Source organism: Oryctolagus cuniculus, chromosome X (assembly GCF_964237555.1).
Source record: "Oryctolagus cuniculus chromosome X, mOryCun1.1, whole genome shotgun sequence".
NCBI lineage: Eukaryota > Metazoa > Chordata > Mammalia > Lagomorpha > Leporidae > Oryctolagus > Oryctolagus cuniculus.
The window spans coordinates 6,844,738-6,864,176 of record NC_091453.1 but is presented as its reverse complement, the minus strand read 5'-3'; positions in this window follow the sequence as shown (position 1 = coordinate 6,864,176).

The following is a 19,439-nucleotide window of genomic DNA, read 5'->3' as shown; positions in this document are numbered from 1 at the left end:
TTATATTGTATGTAATACATTATTATATACTTTACATGCTACACTGTGCTTTGGTATGCTGAACCTTGTTGGTTCTGACCATGTTTTGCCATTCATCATCCAACATCTCTCTACCTCCCCCCACTAACCTCTAGTAATCATTATTCTAAGTTCAGATAGACTATTTTAAAAATCCCATATGTGAGAGGGAACATACTTTATTTGTGTTTCTGTGTCTGAATATTTCACTTAATGATCCCCAGTTCCACTTGCTGTAAGTATCAAGATTTTATTATTTTTATAACTAAAAAATTGCATTGTATATGTGTATCCCATTTTCTGTATCTATTCATCCATTGATGGATCCCTAGATTTGATTCCATATCTTGGCTGTTGTGAATAGGGATGCATGAACATGGTAGTGCAGATATCTCTTTGATGCATAGATTTAATTTCCATCAGATATATATCCAGAAGTGGGATAGCTGGGTTGTAAGGAAAATTTATTTTTTGCTTTTTGAGGAACTTCCATACTGTTTTCCACAATGACTGTACTAATTGGCATTCCCACAAAGAATGTTTAAGAATTCCCTTTCCTCCATGTCCTCCCCAGCATTTGTTATTTTTTCTTTTTGATAATAGCCATTCTAACTTAGTGAAATGATACCCCATTGTGGTTTTCATTTGCATTTCCCTGAAAAATGTCTATTCAGATCTTTTGCCCATTTTTAATGAGATTGTTTTTGCATTGTTGAGTTTTTTTTTAGTTCCTTATATAGTCTTTGTGAGATGCATAGTTTGCAGATATTTTCTCCCAGTTTTTGGGTTGTCTCTCTAACCTGTTGATGGTTTCCTTTGCTGTGAATAAGCTTTTTAGCTTTATATAATCACATTTGTCTATTTTTGCTTTTGTTGCATGTGCTACTGGGATCTTATTCAAGAAATCGTTGCCTATGCCAAAGTGTCTCCCCTGTTTTCTTCTAGTAATTTCATAGTTTCATGTATAATATTTAAATCTTTGATCAATTCTGAGTTGATTTTTAAATAAGGTGTGAGGTAGAAGTCAGTTTAAATCTTCTACATAGTTATATTCAGTTTTGCCAGTGCCTTTTATTATGGAGACTATCCTTTTTCTAGGGTACATTTTGGGCACTTTTGTTGAGGATGAGCTGGCTATAGATGCTTGGGTTAGTAACTGGGATCTCCATTCGATTCCTTTGGTCTATGTATATGTCTTTTTTTTTTTTAATGATGTATTGATTTAGTTGAAAGGCAGAGTTACAGAGAAGCAGAGGCAGAGACAGAGAGGTCTTCCATCCATGGGTTCACTCCCCAAATGGCTGCAACAGCCAGAGCTGTGCCTATCCGAAGCCAGGAGCCTGGAGCTTCTTCCAAGTCTCCCACGCAGGTGCAGGAACCCAAGCTTGGGCCATCTTCCACTGCTTTCCCAGGCCATAGCAGAGAGCTGAATCAGAAGTGGAGCAGCTGGAATTCTAACCAGCACCCATATGGGATGCCAACACTGCAGGCAGTGAACCACTAGGCCACAGCACCGGCCCCTATGTGTATGTCTTTATGCCAACACCATGCTGTTTTGGTTATAACCATTATATAATGTGTCTAGAAATCTGATGTTCTATGCAGCTAACTTTGTTCTTTTTGTTTAAGATTGCTTTGGCTAGGGGCCGGCACCGTGGCTCACTTGGTTAATCCTCTGCCTGTGCCGCTAGCATCCCATATGGGTGCCGGGTTCTAGTCCCAGTTGCTCCTCTTCCAGTCCAGCTCTCTGCTGTGGCCCGGGAGTGCAGTGGAGGATGGCCCAAGTGCTTGGGCCCCTGCATCCACATGGTAGACCAGGAGGAAGCACCTGGCTCCTGGCTTTGGATCGGTGCAGCGCTCCAGCTGTAGCAGCCATTTGTGGGGTGAACCAATGGAAGGAAGACATTTCTGTCTGCCTCTCTCTCTCTCTCTCTCTCTCTCTCTCTCTCTGTCTAACTCTACCTGTCAAATAAAAAAAAAGATTGCTTTGGCTAGGCAGGATCTTTTGTATTTCCATGTGAATTTTTGGATTGTTTTGTCTAGTTCTGAGAAGAATGTCACTGGAGTTTGATGGATATTTCAGTGAAACTATAAATTGCTTTGAGTAATATAAACATTTTAACAATATTAATTATATCAATCCAAGAACATTTGAGGTCTTTCTGGTTTTGTGTGTCTTCTTTCATTTCTTTCATCAATGTTGTTCATTTTGCACTGTAGAAGTATTTCACATCTTTGAATAAAGTTATCTGAAGTTATTAATGTAGATATTATGACTGGGATTGCTTTTATAATTTCTTTTAAAAATTTTATTAGCAATAATTGTACATATTTAAGGGCTTCACTGTGCTATTTGAATACATGTATACAATGTGTACTGATCAAAACAGGATAGTCAACATTTTCTCTTCTTCGATATTACTTTATGATTAGAAGCTTGAGGCAAGCGCAGTCTTCCATCTCTGGTTCACTCCCCAGATGGCCACGACAGCCAGAGCTGGACCAGGACAAAGCCAGGAGCTGCTGCCAGGTCTCCCATATGGGTAGAAGTGGTCTAAGCACTTGGGCCATTTTCCATTGCTTTTCCCAGGCCATTGTCAGGGAGCTGTGTTGAAAGTGGAGCAGCTGGGACACAAACCAACACCCATATTGGATGCCGGCTAGGCAGTGGCTTTACCCACTACTACACGACACTGTCCACGGCATCTATTATTCTTAAGAACTGTCGTATTCTTTTGGAGATGTCAAGTTCCCACGTTCTTCTTGTTTCCTTTATCCCTACATTGATGTCTGTGTATGTGATGTAACAGTTCTTTTTTCTTTATGAAGTATTTTTCATTAGAAAAGACATTTTGTTCAGATAAAATGTGAGGTGTCAGGTAGTTGTTTTAGCTTTAGTTCTCAGTGAACCCCAAAGTGTAAGCTCCTAGTGATTTATTCAGCTGTAATCAAAGCCAGCAGTGTCTATGAGTGCTACAGTTGCCCAGTCTGCAGAACTTCGTGGAGGTAGTATGAATTTGAAACAGATATAGGCTTCCAAAGGTGTATGTCTTCAGGTCAGAGTGAGTTGGGTGGCAATCACACTAGGGTTTTTGATAGCAGTAGCCATGTTCCTGGTGCTGTGGGACAAAGTGGGGCTGTCCCCTTGACCTGCCACACCCAGCCTAGTTGATGCTGAGGCTTGTGGCATCAATAGCTGTGGCCTTGGAACTATGTAATGTGGATAGGAATTCCCCCAGTTCCTGCTCTGTGGATGTTAGTTATTCTAGGTCCTATGGTACTAAATTTCTGCTTGCAGCACTAGGGGATGTGAGGGGGACATTGCTTAGATACCACAAAGTGAATAAAAGTTATGTTTTGCATTGTATGCTTGCAGGTGTGGGCCTAGAGCAGTTTAATACAGGTAGAGTGTACCCTAGGTCCCATCAGATGGGTTCCAGTGACTCTGAGGAATATAGTACTAATAGACACAGCCTCAGAGCCATAGGGCCAGAAAGATGCCTTATCCTAGTCCCCTGGGAGCACCTAGACTATGCTGCAGGTTTTGCACAGGCAGCAATAGGCCTGCAGCAGTAGATTGCAGAGGAAGCACAGGAGTTCCTGAGACTTAGAGAATCAACATTCATGGTTTCATATCTACAAGATAAAGTGGAGACCTTACCCAGGTCTCACGTTTCATGCACAGGTTATGCTGGGGATTATGTACTGGCAGGCATGGATCTTGATCAATGGAATGCAGATAGATTCCTCCCCAGGTGCTACAGCGAGAACTCATTTGACTCTTTAGAAGAGAGACCCAACAATCTCTGTCCCTGAGCTGCCGGACCCAGAGTATACTTTACCCACATCCCATAGGTTGATCACAGGTGATTCTATGTATTATGTACTAGTCAGTGAAAGCCTAAATCAGTGGGATTCAGTTATGGTCTTTCCCAGTCCCCATGGATGAGTACAAGTATCCCTGGGACTTACACAATGAATCACAGACTCCACACTTCAGTATTCAGTAGGATCCTTACCCAGGTCCCTTGGGGTAAACCTGGGAGACTCGCTGGGACATAGCTGTAACAGAGTCCCAGAGTTACAGGGTTCAGAGAGTACTTTACCCAGGTCTCACATGATGATCACATGTTACACTGGGATTGTGCACTAGAAGATGCAGTTCTGGAGTAGAGGAATGTAGGTAGGGCCTTTTCTAAGCCCCACAGGAAAGTGCAGGTGTCCCTTGGACTTAGAGAAACATCAGTCACAGTCCCAGATCTGCATGATGCAGTGGGGTCCTGACCCAGGTCTTACATGTAGAATGCCAGTAATGCTGGAGATTGTGAACTGATAGCCACCAACCTGAAGCAGAGGATAGGGCCTTCAAAGTCTCACTGGTGAGTGGGAGTTACTCCAGGCATTAAAGCACCAACAGTCTCAGTCTCACAGCTGCAGGACACAGAAGGGACAACCACATTTCTCACTGGGCATGAAAGGGTGATGCTGGAGCCTATGCTGTGATCACCCAGTACCCTGTGCTAAGAGATGCACAAGGTCATTGTCTCAGATCTGATCCTCTGAGCCTGTGTATTGGTTGCTGCTGTTGCTAAGCCCCAAGAAGCAGAAGGCAGCTTCCCTGGATCACACAGAGCGAGTTAATGTGGCTCCAGGACTGGTGCCCAGTATTCCTGCAGCTATGGGATGTAGAGGGTCATGCTCTCTGCTCTGTGAAGTACCCCAGCATCCTGGATCTTGCTCTGGGGATTTTTGGTAGTGACAGAGCTATTTGCTGTCCCCTAAGACAAATGGAGATTGACAGTGACTTCAGGGCTACTACTCTGGGCTGGGGCTTTGGGGGCAAACGAAGCAATGTGAATTCCTATTATGGATCCTAGAATATATTCAAAGCCAGAAGGACTGTGGAATTCTCCTGTAGTTTGGGCTGTCAGTGTGCAGTGATGGCAGGAGTCGTGGAGCTTTCCACTTACCTTTTCTTAGCCAGATAGCGTCCTTCCAGGTGGAAACTAGGTTAGGAGACATTGCATGCCTTGTCCACCTCCTCCCTGGCTTTCAGAGTCTGTGCTGTTTAGAGTTGCTGTCACTTCTTTATGAAGTTTTCCCTCAGTAAATCTCCTGGAAGTGTGATCCTTCCTTTGTTGTTCTGGTTCTTCTCTGGTGGAAGTGAGTGCCAGCCCTCTATATTCAGCCATCTTGGGTCCATTATAATTGCCTTCTCCAGGATTCATTAGTGGTGAAAAAAATGCTCCTAATTTTTGTTGATTTTAAAAAATTATTCATTTATTTTTTTATTTTATTTAAAAAGCAAATAGAGACAGAAATCTTCCATCAACTGGTTCACTCCCCCAAATGGCTACAATCGGCAAGTCTGGGCCAGCCTTAATCCATGAGCCAGGAACTCAGTCTGAATATTCTACATGGATGACAGGGACCCGAGTACTTCAGCCATCATCCACTTCTCCCAGGGGGAACATTGGCAGCAAACTGGCTTGGAAGTGTAGTGGGGACTCAAACCCAAGCACTCCAAAATGAGATGCAGTCATCCCAAGAGGCATAAACTGCCGCTCCAAATGTTGGCCCTTCAGTGGGTGTTTTCTTAGAATACAAATAATTTTGCATGACTGCAGTATCAAAGTCAGGACATTTATTATATAATCTATAATCTGTATTTTGTTTTGCCAATTGAATAATGGCTTTTGTAGAAATTATCTTTTTAAAAATATTTATTTGAAAGGCAGAGAGACACAGAGAAGGGGAGACAAGGAGAGATCTTCCATCTGCTGGTTCACTTTCCAAATGGTTGCAATGGCCAGGGCTGGGCCAGACCGAAGCCAAGAGCCAGGAGATTCATCTGGTGCTGCTTTTCCAGGCATATTAGTGGAGAGTTGGATGAGAAGTGAAGCAGCCAGCACTCCAACCAGCTCCCATATGGGATGCCGTCATTGAAGAAGGCTGCATAACCTGCTATACCATAATGCCAGCCCCATAGCAATTATCTTTTTTTAAATGATTTATTTTATTTATTTGAAAGACAGAGTTACAGAGAGAGGTAGAGACAGAGAGAGAGGTCTTCCATTCGCTAGTTCATTCCCCAGATGGCCACAACGGCCAGAGCTGCGCCGATTCGAAGCCAGGAGCCAGGAGCTTCTTCTGGATCTCCCATGTGGGTACAGGGGCCCAAGAACTTGGGCCATCTTCCACTGCTATCCCAGGCCACAGCAGAGAGCTGGATCAGAAGACGAGCAGCCAAGACTAGAACTATGGCAGCCCATATGGGATGCCAGTGCCTCAGGCCAGGGCTTTAACCCACTGCACCACAGCGCCAGCCCCTCAATTATCTTTTAAGATTTATTTACTGTGACATAGAAGGTTAAGCCTCTACCTGCAGTGCCAGCATCCTCTATGGATGCTGGTTCAAGTCCCAGTTGCTACACTTCCGGTCCAGCTCCCTGCAAATGCACCTGGGAAAGCAATGGAAGATGGACCAGGTGCTTGGGCCCTTGCACCCACATGGGAGACCTGGAAGAAACTGCTGGCTCCTGGCATCTGCCTGGCCCAGCCCCAGCCATTGAGGCCATTTGGGGAATAAACCAGCAGATGGAAGATCTCTCTCTCTGCCTCTCTCTCTATCTCTGCGTTTCAAATAAATAACTAAATATTTCAAAGGATTAATATTTATTTATATAAAATCAAATTTTATGTAAATAACATATAATATGCATAAATATATAAATTTTATGTATTTTATATAAATAGAAATAATAAAAAATTATTTATTAAGAGAAATCTTCCATCTGCTGGATCACTCCTCAGATGGCCTCTACAGCCAGGGCTGAGCCAGGCTGGAGCCAAGTGCCTCAAATTCCATCCAGGTCACCCACCTGGATGATAGGGATCCCCCACATACTTGGACCATCATCTGCTGCTTTCTCAGGTGCATTAGCAGGGAGTTGGATCAGAAATAGAATAGCCGGGACTTGAACTAATACCCTGATATTGGATGCCAGTTTTGCAAGCAGTGGCTCAATCCACTGCACCAAAAACAGTGGCCCCTATAGTAATTCTTTTAAAGTGCAAGTTCACATACTGCATTAGTGGTCATGTTGTTTTCTTCTCTTTTAATCTGAAAAAGTCCTGCAGCCTAACGCTAATATTTTTGAAGAATTATTAAATGAACCTCTATTTGGGTTTATCTGATATTTGCTAATGATTACATAAAGGTTATCTGTTTTTAACAGGAATATTGCCAAAAATAATGGTGTGTCCTTTTCAGTACATTCCATCAGTATTTCCCATATGTGGTCCATGATATTGTTTTGTGTCATTATTAGTGACATGATCTGAGAAAGCAAGTTCACTGAAGCCAATAAAACACACTGTTCAATTTTGGTGTTTTTCATAGGCAAGCAAAAAGCATAAGTTGATTTGACCTAAACACGGTATTTTATTTGAAAAGAAAGTCTAATCAATATAACCTATTGAACATCACTGTGATTGACAGAAATGAGAGTTTTGAATTCAAATTAAAATTATGTTGGAAATTATTGTGCCAGGTGACACATCCTATCAAAGACCTAGGTGGAACTTAGCTGGCAGCCAAAGGATAATGCTTTACAGTCAGTGTGTTTGGGAATTTATGCGTGAGAAGGAAAGGGGACCACCTCATGGGAATGTGTATTGGGCCTTTGTGAAGGGTTAGCTGCAAAATGCTCTCCTATAGCTCAATGAAATGAAAAGGATGAGATTCATTTTTCTTTCATTTTGCTTCCATCTGATTTTGTTCTGCTAGCAAAGTACTTGAAGTAAAGCATCTATTAATCTTGGAACAACCACTGAATTTAATTACCATGTCTAATGTTAGCTTGTACAAAGTGTTATAGGGATATGTTTTCTTCCATAAGAAGTACAGTACAATATGTTCTTCTATTTCAAATCCATTTCACTTAATTCCAGTGCTTTGACAGGAAAAAGCAATACTGCTGCCGACCTTCCTATTCAGCTGCTGTCGCACTCCAAACTGCACACCTGAGAAAAATCACATCCCACTTGATTTCATCCCAACATGCTGCTATGTAGAAGTATTTCCATTTGCTGTCCCACCCCTGCCAAAAAATAGCATGAGGAGAGTATGAATAATTGTTGCATTCCAAGAGACCATGATGAATTTTATTAGTGTACAAAGCATATTGCATGAATTTACCAGGGGTCTTTATTCTAAGCTCGCATATGTTCTGCAAAGCTGTCATTTTAAGCTGTTCATAGAGTGGTACTAAGTGACTCATTCCATTTCCTTGTATGGCTGTTCACCTTTTTGGGTGGGGTGGTGGGTGGGTATTAAGCTCTACATGCTGTGATGCGAATTATACAAAGTTTATACTTCTGTGCACATTCTTAAGAGAAGCAAGTACAGATGAAAACAGAAATTCACATCAATTCTCTCTGAGAGTGTCTTGATTAATAGACTATTTAAAATTAGAAAGTTATTTGATATGACATTGGGTAATGGGTACACGGGCAATGTGCATGTAGAAAATAACACTATTGACAGTTGTGAAATTACAGTCTTCCATCTTCTCAAAGGAGTGAAGGAAAGACATTTAAAGTGTAGGAAGGGGCTGGCGCCGTGGCTCAATAGGCTAATCCTCCGCCTTGCGGCGCCGGCACATCGGGTTCTAGTCCCGGTGGGGGCGCTGGATTCTGTCCCGGTTGCCCCTCTTCCAGGCCAGCTCTCTGCTATGGCCAGGGAGTGCAGTGGAGGATGGCCCAAGTGCTTGGGCCCTGCACCCCATGGGAGACCAGGAAAAGCACCTGGCTCCTGGCTTCGGATCAGCGCGGTGCACTGGCCACAGTGCGCCGGCTGCGGCGGCCATTGGAGGGTGAACCAACGGCAAAGGAAGACCTTTCTCTCTGTCTCTCTGTCTCACTGTCCACTCTGCCTGTCAAAAAATAAAAATAAAAAAAATTACAGCATAGGAAGATGTATTTGGGTTTCATATATTTAAAAAATTGGGGGCTGCATTGTGAAGTAGCAGGTAAATCTTCTACCTGCAAGGCTGGCATCCCATTTGGGTGCCAGTTCATGTCCCAGCTGCTCTGCTTCCTATCCAGCTCCTTGCTAATGGCCTGGGAAGGCAGTGGAGGACTGCCCAAGTGCTTGGATCCCTACTCCCATGTGTGAGACCTGGATGAAGCTCTTGGCTCTTGACTTCATCCTGGCCCAGTTTAAGACATCACAGTCATTTCAGGGAGTGAACCCGTGCTGAAGATGTCTCTGTGTCTCTACTTCTCTCTGTAACTCTGATTTCAAATACATAAATAAATCTTTTAAAAAATACTAACTTGTTAAGATTCATCAACCAGAATCTTTTCTCTGGAGATTCTAAGAAGGGGGAGATACCTCTTATGTATGTTGGAGCTCCTAATCACAAATGTGGGCTAGAAAGAATCCCAATATTTTTTAAGTCTTGAGACATTGAGGTCAAGTCAGAAAAAGTTGTATCACCAAGAACTTGTCTTCACTATTAACCATATTCCTCTAGGTTCTCCATCATACTTAAGTTCTGATCATTATTGAAATTGGTTTTATGTTACAATGAATGTACCATGTCTAATTTTCATTCCTCTTTAAAAGAAACCATTGTTCATTTCTGAATAGAACCACATACACTAAAGCTTTCAAAATACAAAAATAAATAATAAAAATGAATCATCCTATACTTGAGATTTGGTGACAATAGTCACACATATTGTAATGATTATATTTTTATTGTTTATATTCTCAATCCCTCACCTTTGTGTCTGTGGATTCTATTTCTTCCTGGTCCTATATCTGCCTGCTCACTTTAAAATCCCCTACTTTCCTACCCAAGTAACTAAATCCCTCCTTTTCTTGTCATGTGCCTTTGACACTACTACTCCTTCTATATGGAAGGCTTTCCTTGTCCTCCTGCCACCATTCCTTTTCCATACACTCATCTTCAGAGCACTGAATCCTCCTTATCATTCTGGAAGCAGTTTAGATGCAAATCCCTAGCTAAATACAGTCTCTCCACCCTATATTTTCTCATAATCTTTTAAATTACATCTTTCTGGTTATATATCTCTTGTTCTGTGTTTTGTGCCTTTTGTTCATTCATTTATGTAATGGTTATTTCTTAAATGTCTCCTCTGTGCTAGATGGCATGTGCCAGAGATAGCCATAAACAAGGCACTCTATGTGACTGGATTCTCAGGATGCTAATCTTCTCTCAGGAAATGCGGACATTAAGGAAGAATCGCAAAATGATTAATTCTATAAAAGAGAAATCCCAGAATGATCTGGATATACCCAACAGATTATATCTCTAACCTAGTCTAATGGATCAGAAGCATCTATCCTTGGTTTAAAGAGATCATATTATGTGACAGGAGGGTTGAGTTACAGTTTATTTGGCTTGAGTCCCTTGAGCTGAAATGTATTGTCCTGGAAATCCCAGAGCAGTCCATTCTCATCCACATGTAAGCTTTCAGAAACCATTTGACTCAATTGCAAATAATATTGGTAAAAGTAGAGCCCATATTGTACATATCTAAGAATCCTGCAGTGGTTCACAATGATTTGAAGCTTCCCTTCATAGGATAAACTTTTCCTAAGCCCTCGCTACAGACCTGGCTTGGTGCCAAGTTCTAGGGCTGTGATGCTGCTGATACGCACTCTCCTTCAAAGAGCTCACACTTTAGCAAGAAAGACCTGCCTGTGAACAAATAATTGGTTATTGATCCATGTATATGTCCATCTGGCTTAGTGCCTCTGACTTTGGGCTCTCAAACCAGATCTATTCGATCCAAGACCCTCTTTAGGTACTTCACTAGCAAGGCAGCCAACCAATGTTTTTTTTCCAAAGTGGTTCTTAAGTGACGGTGATTTTGTGACCAAATCCTGAACTTTCCCAGACAGTGTCTCTCTGATTGCGCTAATGCAATATCAAGTTGTGTCTACTGAGGCCCAAACTACTTTGGGAAAATGGCAAGGGAGTGGATCTCCTAAGCATCCATTTTTTTCTTATAGTTTCTCTATTTTTGGTCTCAAAGAATCATTCTGTAAAGTAGCATCTCCACTTTTGGAGGAATTTGAAGAGTAGAAGGTGGTGTAGAATGCATAGCTTTTTCCCCTTCAGGGTTCTGTATCTACATGGGAACAGAGAATCACCAGTAGCTAATATGATAGCATATCGTAGCCCTTTATGCTACTAGAATAGTAAAGAATAAATTCCCTGGGATCAGAGACAGCCTCGTACATGTCTTTATCTTCTGAATCATTTAGTGCAGAGCTTTTTATTTAGTATGCATTTAATCAATAAAGTAGAAGAGTAATGAAGAATAGATGAATGAACAAGCAAAGGAATAAACACTGACTAGACAGCTAAATAATCAGACATCAATGGCACTTAAGGTCAATCTAATAAGTGGAATTTGGAGAAATTATGCCACTCCATTGTTTTTATTGCCAGAGAACTTTAATATTTGGTCAATATGATCAATAGTGTTTGATTAATGAAGACTAGGTTCATTTATGATTTAAAAATAAAATTTATGACAATCAGTAAAGGCTTTCTCTGAACACAGGAAAAGAAATCATGATACTCAGGAAAGATGATAAATAAGAAATAGAAACAATAAAAACCTCTAACCTCAAAAACTTCTAAGAGCTTATAACTGTTGCCATACCTGAAATGTATAGCAATAGAACTAAATTAAAGCTGAAGGTTTTCATTCTCCAGATAGGTGTTGAATATGTTAATATTTCCTTTTTTCTCAAATAAATGAAGTAGCAGTGAAGCATAGTGCGAAACGGGGAAATGAGACATAAAGAAAATTTTCCTGTAGGGGCCTTTTCTGTGCTCAAGATCACATTATTAGTCTTCCTACCACTCACAGTTGTCCAGTCATTTGAAAACATGTGAGCAATCTTTGCTTTTCAAATTTATGGTCCCCTATAGATATTTATTAGGAGCAAAGGAAATGATGGCAACATAGTGGAGAAACATAATGGGCACCACCTTAACCAAATAATGAAAGTTAGCATTACCAGTAACGGGATAAATTGACATCATGAGCCTCTTAACATGAAACATTATCTTTTGTAGTATTCTTGCCAAAGAAAAGCTGACTTCAATCTAATTGCAAGTAATCATCAAACACAAATTAAAGGTCTTTCATAAATTAAAGGTCATGAAAGACATGAAGTGATGGAGAAATGATCATAGGTTGGAAGAGCTAAGAAGAAATAACAATTTAATGATAGGTTTGAATCTTAGACCAGAAAAATAATTTTAAAGAAAAAAACAGTTGGTGAAATTTGATCTTCAGTCTAATGCTCTCCCAACTGAGCCATTTCAGCTACCCCTTAGTTGGTGAAATTTGAATGAGGCCTGAAGTTGAGTTACCTAGTATTGTAACAAAGTTAATTTTCTAGTTTTGATAATTTTGCCATGGTTATGTCAGATATTAATTAGGGAAAGCTTAATCCCAAATGCATCATTATTAAGAGGTGGGAACTTGAAGAGATGATTAGGTCACGAGGGCTCTGTCCCCATGAATGCATTAATGCCATTATTACTGGAGAGGTTTTGTTATCCAGAGAAAGGATTTGTTATAAAAGCAACTTCTTCCTCTCATTCTCTCACATTCTCTTGTCTGACTGCCTTCTGGCATGGGATAACACTGTAAGAAGATCTTTGCTAGAGGTTGACCCTTTTATTTTGTGCCTCTCAGCCTTCTGAATGATAAGAAATAAATCCCTCTTCTTTATAAATTACCCAGTCTGTGAGATTCTGTTGCAGCATTGCAAAAATGGGCAAAGATATTGGGTAAAGTGTATATGGGAACACTCTGTACTATTTCTGCAACTTTTCTCTAAGTCTAAAATTAGTTCAAAATGAAAAGTTTTTAAAAATCAGATGGTGCATTAATGTTAATAGATACCTTTCAGAGATAAACAAGTAGGGACATATTATGAAGTAGCCAAAATAGGATTAGTGAGGATGATGTGATTTAAATGTAATTATATGTAATACTCCTTTAATCAGTCTTAACTAATGAGATCCATCATTAGTAGTATCACCTCACATATATAACCAATCATTCTGCTAGTTGCTATAGTGCTGTCATTGCGCTATCTGATTTTGGTATTTTTAATTGGTTATGTTACATGAGTTTGAAAAAAGCAAAGAGAAAGCTCAAAAAGTTTTGAAAGCACTGCCATCTGCTTCTAAAAGTGCTATATTTCCCTTTTCCCTTGATTTTCACTGTCTACCAAACCAAAAATATGTTTTCCATCATCATGTCATTCTAACTTCAAGAATAAAAAAAGCTTACCACTTATAAATTTTTTAAATGCTCCAATATTTTTGATATTAAAGTGTGAGAAATCATTTGGTCTGACTCCAGGTACAAATAAAAACAAAACACACCACTAACCACCCCTCCCCCATTTTGTCTTATCTCCAGTCTCTGGGAATAGAATTTTGGAAACATTCCTCACCACAATGTGGAAAATACTTCTGGTTTCCAATGATCAGTTGCCAAAAAGTTGAGGATTGATTCTCTCAGAACTGCCTCAGTTTTTACAAAAGCAATTAAGACCTTCCTGGCCTGAGGCTAGCATTATTCAGATTGACTCAAATGCCACAGTTAAAGAGAAATTCACTAAGAAAGAAATTATTTTCATCTGGATTCCTACTAAATGAAATTATGAAATTTATAGGAAATTTCTTAACTTTTCAAACTTTAAGATGTTATTTATATTTGAAAGCAGTCAAACATCCACTTATAGCAAAGTTAGTCTATTTTTTAGTAGGAAACCATACAACCTTCAAATCTAAATTTTAAATCTGTTCATTATAGATTCTATTGTAAGTCGAAATTCCTTGAGCCATAACGTAACCTAGAATTTCGCTCCGATTTACATATATGAATAAAGGAAGTTATACTGCCATCTAAGAATTCTACAGTTTCACTTAATCTCTCTGTTTATACCAACTTTATTTGATTTTATTCTCATAAACACAACCACTCTAAAAATTAGACTTTGACATCAGTGTTTCAGATTATTACAAATGGTATGTGGTCATTTGGAAGAATTCTCCCCATTCACCTCTTCCTCCTTTTCTTCCTCCTATTCCTAGTCAATAAGCAAGTGAAAAGATGCTCAATCTTATTAGTCATTAGGGATATGCAAATCAAAACCACAGTGACATCACATCCTTTCTAATGATTATAATAAAACTGATGTAAAATAAGTGCTGGTAAGAATGTGAAGTTGGGGCCGGAGGAGCCACGGCTCACTAGGCTAATCCTCCGCCTGTGGCGCCGGCACCCCAGGTTCTAGTCCCAGTTGGGGTGCCAGTTCTGTCCCGATTGCTCCTCATCCAGTCCAGCTTTCTGCTGTGGCCCAGAAGGGCAGTGGAGGATGGCCCAAATGCTTGGGCCCTGCACCTGCATGGGAGACCAGGAGGAGGCACCTGGCTCCTGGCTTCGGATTGGCACAGCACGCCGGCCATAGCTGCCATTTGGGGAGTGAACCAACGGAAGGAAGACCTTTCTCTCTATCTCACTCTGTCTAACTCTGCCTGTTAAAAAAAAAAAAAGAATGTGAAGTTGGAACCACTATGTATCATGTAAGATGACATAGCTGTTTTATAAAATGGTCTTGCAGTTTCTCAACATGTTAAACAGTGTTGCTATATGACCTGGCCATTCCAATTCTACATATATACTCAGGAGAAATGAAAATAACATTGACACAAAACTTGTACTATAATTATTCATAATAACCCAATGTAGAAACAACTGATATATATCAAGTGATAAATAAATGTAATCTATCCATACAGTGGGATTTTATTCAGCAATAAGAAGGAATGAAGTATTGAAATATGTTAGAACTTAGATGAACTCTAAAAACTTGCCAGTCACAAAGGACCAATGTATGCTTTCATTTATATGAAATGTCTAGGTAAATTTGTAGAGATAGAAATTAGATTGGTGATTGCTTAGGGCTAAGCAAAAGAGAGTAGGGAATGTAGAATCTAATAGGTACAGAATTTCTTTTAAGGGGAATAAAAATGTTATAGAATTGGATTATAGTGATGCTTCCACAGCCCAGTGAATATACTGAGAGTCACTGAATTGTCTACCTTAAGTGAGTGAATTATATGTCATATTATTTGTATCTCAATAAAAGTATTTTTTAAAGTGGCATAGCTATACCAACTCAAATTTTCAGGATATACTTGTGTCTACTCCATCCTACCTACTGTCTTCTCATTACCAAACCGCTTTTGATGCTGATATATTTACTCATGGACTAGTATATTTTTACCTTCATACTCATCATGTAACTAGAATCTGTAGAGTAACACCATGAGCAATTCAAACATGATTAAGATAATACGTGCACTCAAATCTATAATATAAAAGATAGTATATGCTATATTTATAATTATATGAATGTTCAGAGAAGGGAAGCCTTGTGAACAGACAGGTGATAAGGAAGCCCCCATTGAGGGAGTAAGTGAGATGAGTTTTGAAGTACTGATACAATTTAGACAGAGAAATACGGGCAAAGGCTGGAAAGGCCAGAAATCAGGAAGCCTAGAAAATGTCTAGTGAATGATTGTGTGTGGCTGGAGAAGAGATAAATCTAAAGAAGTGACATTCAGTTTTAAATGTAAGGCAGAACTAGATTTTAGAAAGATTTTAGATATTACACTATGGAGCCTGAACTTTATTGTATAAAAAATATGGAGTTTTTTTTTATTAGTCCAGTATTACTATAAAAGTTTTATTTCTGACATTTTGGTCAGACTGGAGTGCCTTCATTTGTGGGAGCAGAGAGACTTTGGAGACAGTGAGATCACTGATATGGCTTTTCCTTAGCCTGACTTAGCAGTAAGTAGAATATGGAATTGATTAGTTATGATGAGAATAAAAAGAAAACAAGTACAATAAAAATTAAGAAAACAGAACCCAGTGTGTTGGGGTATGAGAGTAAAAACTTCCAGAGAAAACTCGGGGGTTTCCAGGCTGACTGATCATCTGGTCTGACTGATCAACAAGATTGTTGAGTAGGAATTCAGATGGAGACAGTTGGGAATACAGAAGTAGCACTTATGAAAGAGGCCAGGGCTAAAGCTACACATTTTGGAATACCCATTGAGGCAAGAGAACAAATAAGGTATTGCATAAGATCTGAAAAGAGAAGATGGAAAATATAACATTCTTAGGGAATATCTATATTTAAGAAGAAGTAGAAAAATTAGGCAGCAAAAGGATGATCTAGGAGAGAAATCAGGTGGGGATAGAGCCCTGGAAGACAGAGGAGGAAAGTTTTGAGAATGAGCCAAGAATGATGATGCAGAAAACATGTGCTTTCTGATTTAGAGATGTTGAAGGGATATCCAAGAAAGTGGTTACAAAAATGTGGTCAGGGTTTTAGGTAACACCAAGTTGCCAACCAAATGGATGTTGAAGAAATAAGGTTAATAAAAATGGAATTCTTTTCAAGAGATGTAGTTCAATAGGATGATATGGGAGAGAGGAAGAGGTGGGGGGAGAGAGAAACTGATAGGTTTGTAATTGGGAATTTGCCAATGAATTTGAAGGAATATAAGGGAGGTAACAAGAGTGCATATATGGAGAGGTGAGCCTTTACTCTACTATCAAGAAAGAAGATTTCTTTCTCTGAGGGGGAACATAGCACAAAAGCTGAAGGTGGGTGAGGATGCAGAGAAAGTGTAAGGTGCAGTGGAGGAAAGCTGAAGACACTAATTCCATAGGAGTTCTGTCCTATTCCAACAAAGCTAGATGTAAATGAATATGTTCGTGAGATAGGGAAAGTCGAGGAGGAGGAATACAAGGCTCAAGGGGAATGAACTTGGCACTGTGGAGATGGGCATTGATATTCCTAAAGGGCCTACTGGAAAACAGAGGTCAACAGCCTAGATTCATTAGTAGCAGAATCCCTGTCTAGGCTCAGACTTTGTCTAGCTACCCTGAGAATATTATTTATAAATTTTCTACAGTTCTGTTATTTCCTTTCTATTGTATTTTTTTAAGATTTATTTATTTATTTGAAAGAGAGGCAGAGTCAGAGAAAGAGAGAGGTCTTCCATCCGCTGGTTCATTCCCCAGTGGGTCGCAAAGGCCGGAGCTGCGCCAATCTGAAGCCAGGAGACAGGACCTTCTTCTGGGTCTCCCACAAGGGTGGCCCAGGGACTTGTGCCATCTTCCACTGCTTTCCCAGGCCGTATCAGAGAGCTGGATCAGAAGTAGAAAAGCCAGGACTCAAACTGGCCCCCATATGGGATGCCGGCACTGCAAGCAGTGGCTTTACCTGCTACGCCACAGTGCCAGCCCCTCTAATGTATTTTTACCAAATTTACATTTACTCTAAGAAGTAACCATTGGCATTTTGTCAGCAAAGTTTAACTGAATCGTTTCCAGTCCAGTTTACAACCTTCCCCATCCTTGTGCTTACTCTGACTTCACAGTTGCTTGGCTATACCTCACAATTTCCTTCCTGCCAAGAATTTTGATGTACTGTTTCAAGCTTTCTCTATCCCTTCATTCAAACAACCATTCACGGAAAGGGATGTTTTCTTCTTTTCTTTCCTCTAAACAGCGAGCAGGATTTCCTGTGACTTTAAAGATTGTGTCAAAGAGCCAGTTATTATTGATGGAGGGTCTGTAATTTGGCAATGAAAGGGGAGACTGGAGTGGGGTAGAGCAGGGAGATTAATGAATAGCCAAATGTGAAATTCGGTTTTATTTTGGCCTTTGTCTAAGTAAAGGTTTTCTATATAAATTAAACTTCACTGTATTTTTTTTCCTCTGGCCCTTTATTTTACACTTTCTTCAATGAGGTCACAATCCTTATTGATGAATTTTCTTTTACCCTGATCTCTGCTATACTAGTTCCATCTCCAGTGCATTTTAGTCACTCACAATACTTCTGAGATTGTTATTTCTTGAAGTCTCTGAGAACCTGAACTCTTAAACCCCTTCCTCTGGCTTTACTGCATCTTCACACAGAACAATCCTGAGCTTTCTTCTCTTTATGACCACTTCCAGACCTTCCATTCTTTCTAATTCTTCTACCTTATCACCCTGCTTTTACTTAATAGTTTTTATTAAGCATGTCCTACGTGCAAAACTATGTTTTCTGGTCTTCTTTCTCTACTAACTGTTTTCTCCAAAGACAAAACACTGTCCTTTGTGTCCACCACAGTTCATGCTATCTACTTTTAGGTGAGGCTTAACTGTTGTAGAGAACCCTTTTATTTTCTACTCAAATGAGAGGTTCTAAAGTGCCTTCATAAAGCTTCAATCTTATTCCATTTCCACCCCATTCCTACCCCTGGGAATCATGCTTTGACAGTACAAAGGTCAGTTCCTTTGAGTCCAGCATTCTAGCTTATTTTCTTTCTACTTCAAACACTCTCCATATCTCAACTTCTCTTTTTTCCTTTTTATGAGTAAGAAACAGCTCAGCTTCCTGCCATTCTCACCCCCCTCCAATCAATCATGGGGAAAAAAAGAATCTATCTAAAGGATAATACTAACTTCTCACCCAGAAAACCTCAGTGGTTTCCCAATGACTTTGGAGTAGAGTCCCAACATATTAACTTTCCATTTAAGGCCCTCTTCAAGGTGGGCAAAATTTTCCATTCCAGAATAGTCTCCTGTTATCACTTTACATCTTATGCCCTAAATTGCGATCCAATTGAACTAGCTATTCTTCCCCAAAGATGCCATGCATTCCATGCCTCCATGCCTGGTAGGGTCAATGTACAATCTTCCATTTATAAAGTATGAGTTTTAATTCAAACTCTTCCATGTGCCAGTTGGATGACTTTAGTCAGGGATATAGAATTCATGCTCCTCAATTTTCCCTCAGCTATCTTTTGGAATCAAACAAAATGAATGTTGAAGTCCTGGGAAAACTGAATAATGCTACTAAAATGTGAAGTGTTCTTTCATTTAACAAATACTCATTTAGCACCCACTGCCTGCCAAGCATTAGTACTGCTGCTATTCATTTTCCAGATGAACATAATAGATATACTTAAGGAGGCAGAACCAATCTGCATCCATTGATCAACATGAACAAAAACAAGGAGAGTCAAGACATAAAGAAAACCTACGTAAGTTTCAGGTTTGGCACTGTATTTGGAAAGCACCATGTGTAGATGGAATGATAGCTATTTCAGTTCAGAGCCATCCTCCTCTAGTTTATATGTCTTTGTTGCTGCTTTTCTGGACATTAAAATCAATTGAGATCAAACATAAATCAAGGAATTCTTAAAGCCTATTAGCAATAGGAGTAGAATCTTTCACTTCTTTCATTCCTCAGGATGTGAATGTCTCTGATTGAAGAAAAG